This window comes from Lactuca virosa, chromosome 2 (genome assembly GCF_052849685.1).
Source record: "Lactuca virosa cultivar CGN04683 chromosome 2, Lactuca_virosa_CGN04683_v6, whole genome shotgun sequence".
Classification (NCBI taxonomy): domain Eukaryota; kingdom Viridiplantae; phylum Streptophyta; class Magnoliopsida; order Asterales; family Asteraceae; genus Lactuca; species Lactuca virosa.
The window spans coordinates 249,910,846-249,916,600 of record NC_136427.1 but is presented as its reverse complement, the minus strand read 5'-3'; positions in this window follow the sequence as shown (position 1 = coordinate 249,916,600).

The window sequence follows — 5,755 nt, the reverse complement described above, 5'->3', positions numbered from 1 at the left end:
AGGTGGTGGCTAATTGGCATTACAAGGAGGCCTTCAGCAGCTGAGGATTGGTTTGGGTGGAGTCAGAGATTTTCCCTAGGGCCAGCCTAGGATGAGAGTAGCATAGATCAATAGCAGTAGAAAGGACTTGGTAGAGTCAAGGCAGTTCTTGAAGAAAGTACGGATAGATGTGGAAGGTAGTATGGGCCCGTACTATTGAAAGCATAGGATCCGTACTCGATTCAAGAGGGGCCAAGACAAAGCCAGGGAACTTGTAGTGTGTATGTGTAATCCCTCAGTAGTGAAGTGTATTTTTTTATAGTTATTGTGATATGCTTTCAGCATGTTGATGTTGCATGAAAGGCCAGTGGGCGGATCAGGCGCCAGAGAGGGATCAGGCTCGGGTTTAGGGACCGAGCAGCTCGAGGAGTGTATGAGAGAGTTTGTATCAGCTAAGATCACGTGCAGTATCTTAGACCAGACTCATGTGATCTATGGCACAGTCAAGGAGGGTATACTAGAGATTTTGGATGAGAGGCTTGGAGCCTTTTACGCAGAGATGATGGCTTTGCTAGGAGCGCGTATGTTGACATTTCGAGAGTTTAGAGCTTGTGGAGCACCAGATTATCATGGGGATAGGGACCCCATTGCTAGCAGCAGATGGTTGGCAGATGTTGCCAACGCTTTCCGCGCGAGCCAGTGTCCCGAGGGGGACAAGGTCAGACTCGCCTCCTGTCTTCTGAAGGGCAGAGCGCGGGATTGGTGGGAGGAGGTTGTTCATGCCTTGGGGGATGATGCCGCGTTGGACGCGATGTCATGGAGTGATTTCTCGGCTAGTTTCAGGGCTGAGTTTGCACCAGCTATTGAGGTGCAACAGTTGGCACAAGAGTTCCAGGATCTTCAGCAGACTACTGAGACGGTGGCAGAGATCACCGCCAAGTTCAGGGAGAGGGCTCTCTTGGTTCCGCAGTATGTGGCGGATGAGGAGATGAAGAAAGCTCGATATCATGAAATGTTGAGGTATGACATCAGCCAGTTTGTGAGCAGGTCCAGCTGCAAAACGCTGGAGGACATGATTGTTCGGGCCAGAGAGAAGGAGATTGATCTAGAGCAGATCAAGAAGAGGAGGTCGGAAGAGGTTCAGGTAACCACGGGTTCGGGCAAAAGGCCCAAGGGGTCAGATTCGAGATCGAGGGATCGTCAGAGCCGCAGCCGATGTGGAAAGTCGGGCAGGACGCACGAGGGTGCATGTAGGAGTGGTAGTGGTGGTGATTCTGGCTGTTTCCGGTGCGGCCGGACTGGTCATTTTAGCAGAGATTGTACTGTTACCACCACTCAGGGGTCAGATCTGATATGTTTCCTTTGTAGTCAGTGGGGCCACAGGAAGGCCCAGTGTCCGAGTTTGTTTCCGTCAGTACAGATGATATCACCTGTCCCTGCCACTTTGAGGATCACCGACGGCCGTCAGGGCCGGGTAGAGGCGCCTGCGGTAGGAAGCAGGGCTTTTCAGTTGTCTGCAGTGGAGCAACGAGTAGTACGTGAAGAGCTACCCGACAATATTGGGCTAGCAGCTAAGCTTCAGGGTCAGTTAGCGACTACTCAATCGATTAATGAGGTAGTCGGGGTAGCTCGGGAGAAGGAGATTGGTTTGGATGGGCAGCGCGGTAAAAGGAAGCGAGCACTTATTTAAGGACAATTGGGAAGAAGTGAAGAGTCATACTCAGCTGACTTGGGTGTTGGAAATCGGGAAGACCTTGAGGTGTGTAGTAAGTGTGGAGGAACTCATGGGTTTGCTTGTCACAAGTTCAGGTGTTTCAAGTGCGGGTGTAGCCGTAGCATTCACTAGCAGTCAGATAGTGTTAGAGTGTTGTAAGTCTGCGGGTGTAGCCATCGCATTCACTAGCAGCCAGATAGTGTTAAGAGTGTTGTAAGTCTGCGAGTGTAGCCGTAGCATTCACTAGCAGCCAGATAGTGTTAGAGTGTTGTAAGTATGCGGGTGTAGCCGTAGCATTCACTAGCAGTCAGATAGTGTTAGAGTGTTGTAAGTCTGCGAGTGTAGTCGTAGCATTCACTAGCAGCCAGATAGTGTTAAGAGTGTTGTAAGTCTGCGGGTGTAGCCGTAGCATTCACTAGCAGCAAGATAGTGTTAAAGTGTTGTAAGTCTGCGGGTGTAGCCGTAGCATTCACTAGCAGCCAGATAGTGTTAGAGTGTTGTAAGTCTGCGGGTGTAGCCGTAGCATTCACTAGCAGTCAGATAGTGTTAGAGTGTTGTAAGTCTACGGGCGTAGCCGTGGAATACACTTGGCTGGTAGACAACATGAGCGCGTTGTTAGGACGTGGAAGGAACATTAGCCCCCCAGTTCGGGCGTAGCAGTAAGGATGTGGAAATCCACGAAGTGGATTTCGGAATTGACTGGATGGATTAGACCTAGTTGAGCCGGTGATAAGACTGTAGGAATGCCACTGCAGTTGTGAGATCGAGGAAGCAATGGATTGCTTCAGGTTACTTGTTATATAAGGCTACAATTGGTCATGTAGCAATCACGTTTAGCTGTGGGTTGGTAACCTCAGGATTCGACGTGTGGAATCGATCAGTTAGATCAGAAGGCCGCTAGGGCCACAGTGACAAGATAACTAGTGGTTGTTAGTTTCAGAGAAGGATTTCGTTCAGAAGTTGTGTGAGGCGACTAAGTAGGGAGTCCTTGGGGCTCCGCAGTCGGGCGGGAACCCGATATTTCAGATGACTGACGAATGAATCGAGACCAGGAAGGTCTCGATAGATGTTGGAAAACAGCCATGTAGCAGCATGTTGTTTCAGGCAGTTCAGTGTTTCAGGCAATTCAGTGTTCAGGCAGTTCAGTGTTTCAGGCAGTTCATTGTTCAGGCAGTTCAGTGTTTCAGTTCAGTGTTTCAGGCAGTTTAGTGTTCAGGCAGTTCAGTGTTTCGGGCAGTTCAGTGTTCAGGCAGTTCAGTGTTTCAGGCAGTTCAGTGTTGGGTCTCCAGCGGTAATGGTATTTTGGATTTACATGGATAGCTTGGGGAGTGGCAAGTCACTCATAGCACGATTATCGGAGTTATGGCCAAGTATAAGTGGATCGCAGGGATAAGTGGATCTGTGAATTCTGTTTTTCTAGTGGGAACCTGGAGTAGTTAGCATGTAAGGAATGGTAAGGAATGATAAGGAATGATTTCGAGGATGAAATCTAATTTAAATGGCCGGAGTAATGGATAGCGTGAAAGGAATGTTCTTTGCAGTGGCAGGGGAGATGGTTAGTTATGGAGAGTTTCCTTGGGGAAACCAGAAAACACGCAACGAAAAGAGGGTGAGCCCCTAGGATGTTCATCATAAGTACTCGGGGAGTACCAGATGGATGGTCAGTTGGGTAAGATGTGTTCTCAGGATTGTTGAGAACTAGAGTGCACTTAAGGTGATTAGCTACAAGAACTAATTTTATTCTGAGTGACCGGGCGGAAGGTCTAGGGAAGTGGTCGGCCGGAGTTATACTCATCCGACAAGGGTGATGCGAACAGATTGCAGGACAGTTGGCCGTAGCGGACTTCGAGGACGAAGTCTAGTTTAAGTGGGGGAGAGTTGTAACACCCAGAATCTGGAAGATCAGGAAAGGAAAGAAAAGCTCTAAGTCAAAGGAGTCAACTCGTCGAGTCCAAAGAGGAACTCGACGAGTCGGAGCGTGACCGTGTCGCGGAGTAAGTGATCGACTCGGCGAGTCGGGGAGACTGACTCGGCGAGTCTGGTCTGGGTTGGGAAACCCTAGTTTCGGGACTTGGCACCCTATTTAAGCATCTCATTCTCATTTCTAGGGTTTCATTTACAGCCTCCACTATCCAGAGCGAAACCCTAGTGTCCTCCATGAAAGTGTGAGCTATTATTGTGTGTTCATGAGTGATTTGAAGTCTAGAAGAAGAAGAAGGAGTTGGAAGAGCTAAGGAGCGATTGTAGATCCAGAAGGAGTCCCTCTTCCTCATCACTTTCTGGTAATCAAGCTCTTACCTTGATCTATGGTTTCTTAGATCTCTTCATGTCCCTTTTATGAGACTTTTGGGACCATTTCCAAGGCCAACCCGAGTATTGAGCCTTTGAGGACGAATAGAGATTAGATCTGAGCATTTCTGAGCTCTAGAAGCTCTGAGTGAGAAGCTTTACTCAGCTATGGTTTCCTTTCATGGCTTAGACCTCCATTATAGCTTGGATTTGGTGTTCTAGCCTCAAAACCCCTTGCATGCATGTAAAGTTAGCAACTTTACGTGCAATGCTATCATAAGGAGTCCAGATCTATGAGTTATAAGTGTTGGAATAGACTGAAATCGACAGAATAGAGTTGTCTCAAGGAGGACTCGGCGAGTCAGCTCATGGACTCGGCGAGTCGGGTCGCAAAACCCAAACCCTTCTGTTTATGAGTCGGATCAGCGAGTGGGGTTAGAGAAGGACTCATCCAGTCTGTGCCCGTGATGGTCATGAAGATCATGGTACTCGACGAGTTCAAGGAGGAACTCGGCGAGTCCAAGGCAATCTCCTTAGCCGATGAAGATGGACTCAGCGAGTTGTAGAACAACTCGGCGAGTCGGTTGAAGATAGTCCCGAAGTGTTAAATGAAGGAGAACTCATCGAGTTCTCACTAGACTCGACGAGTGGAGTCAAGGTTGTTTGGGATTTGAGGAGCATGGACTCGGCGAGTTGGTAGAACAACTCGGCGAGTCGAGTCAACTGGAAGGTTGACTTTGATCAGGACCTTGACTAGAGTTGACCTAGTTGACCTCTGGAGGACAGTTTAGGCTAAGTTCTATTATTTGGTGTTGGTAGCTCGGTGAGCTAGGAGAGCAGCGCTTCAGAGAATAGTCGATTAGCAGCCAGAGGATTATCATCAGAGTTCAGCAGTACAGGTGAGTTTCCTTCCAGTAGGAACGGGTCTACGGCCACAATGCCGGCCCATTTAGTTAGCAGTAGTTCCGGACTTCGGTCCGATGCAGTAGTTCAGTGTGCTTGATGTCTATGTTTTCTAAGCATGTGTTTGTGTTATGTGTTCCGGACTTCGGTCCGATGCAGTATGCAGTATATGTGTTTATGCTAGTAGTTATGATTATGCTATGCTATGTTCAGTCCGTTCCGGACGTCGGTCCGATGCATTAGTTCAGTGTGCTTGATGTCTTTGTGATTCAAGCATGTCCTTGCGTTATGTGTTCCGGACTTCGGTCGGATGCAGTATGCAGTATATGTGTTTATGCTAGTAGTTATGATTATGCTATGCTATGTTCAGTTAGTTTCCGGACTTCGGTCCGATGCAGAGGGCAAGGCCCTGGTTATTTTTGGAATTCGGTCCGATGCAGAGGGCAAGGCCCTGGTTAGTTCCGGACTTCGGTCCGATGCAGTTTCCGGACTTCGGTCCGATGCAGAGGGCAAGGCCCTGGTTAGTTCCGGACTTCGGTCCGATGCAGTTTCCGGACTCCGGTTCGAGGCAGTGGGCAAGGCCCAATATGTGTTTATATGTTATTGTATGGTATGTGGTAGTTTGGGGGAGCTCACTAAGCTTCGTGCTTACAGTTTCAGTTTTGGTTTCAGGTACTCAGTTTTCAAAAGAGGAGCTCGGGAGGATTGGAGTGCACACACCATTTGTTCAGCCTGGGATGTTTATACTCTGATATTTTGACAATCGTTACGATATTTTGAGATACACTGTTTATGATTTTCATATGATATTTGATGACTATGGTTTTATTATTAAATTAAAACGAAATTTTTAGACTGTATTTTTGGGAT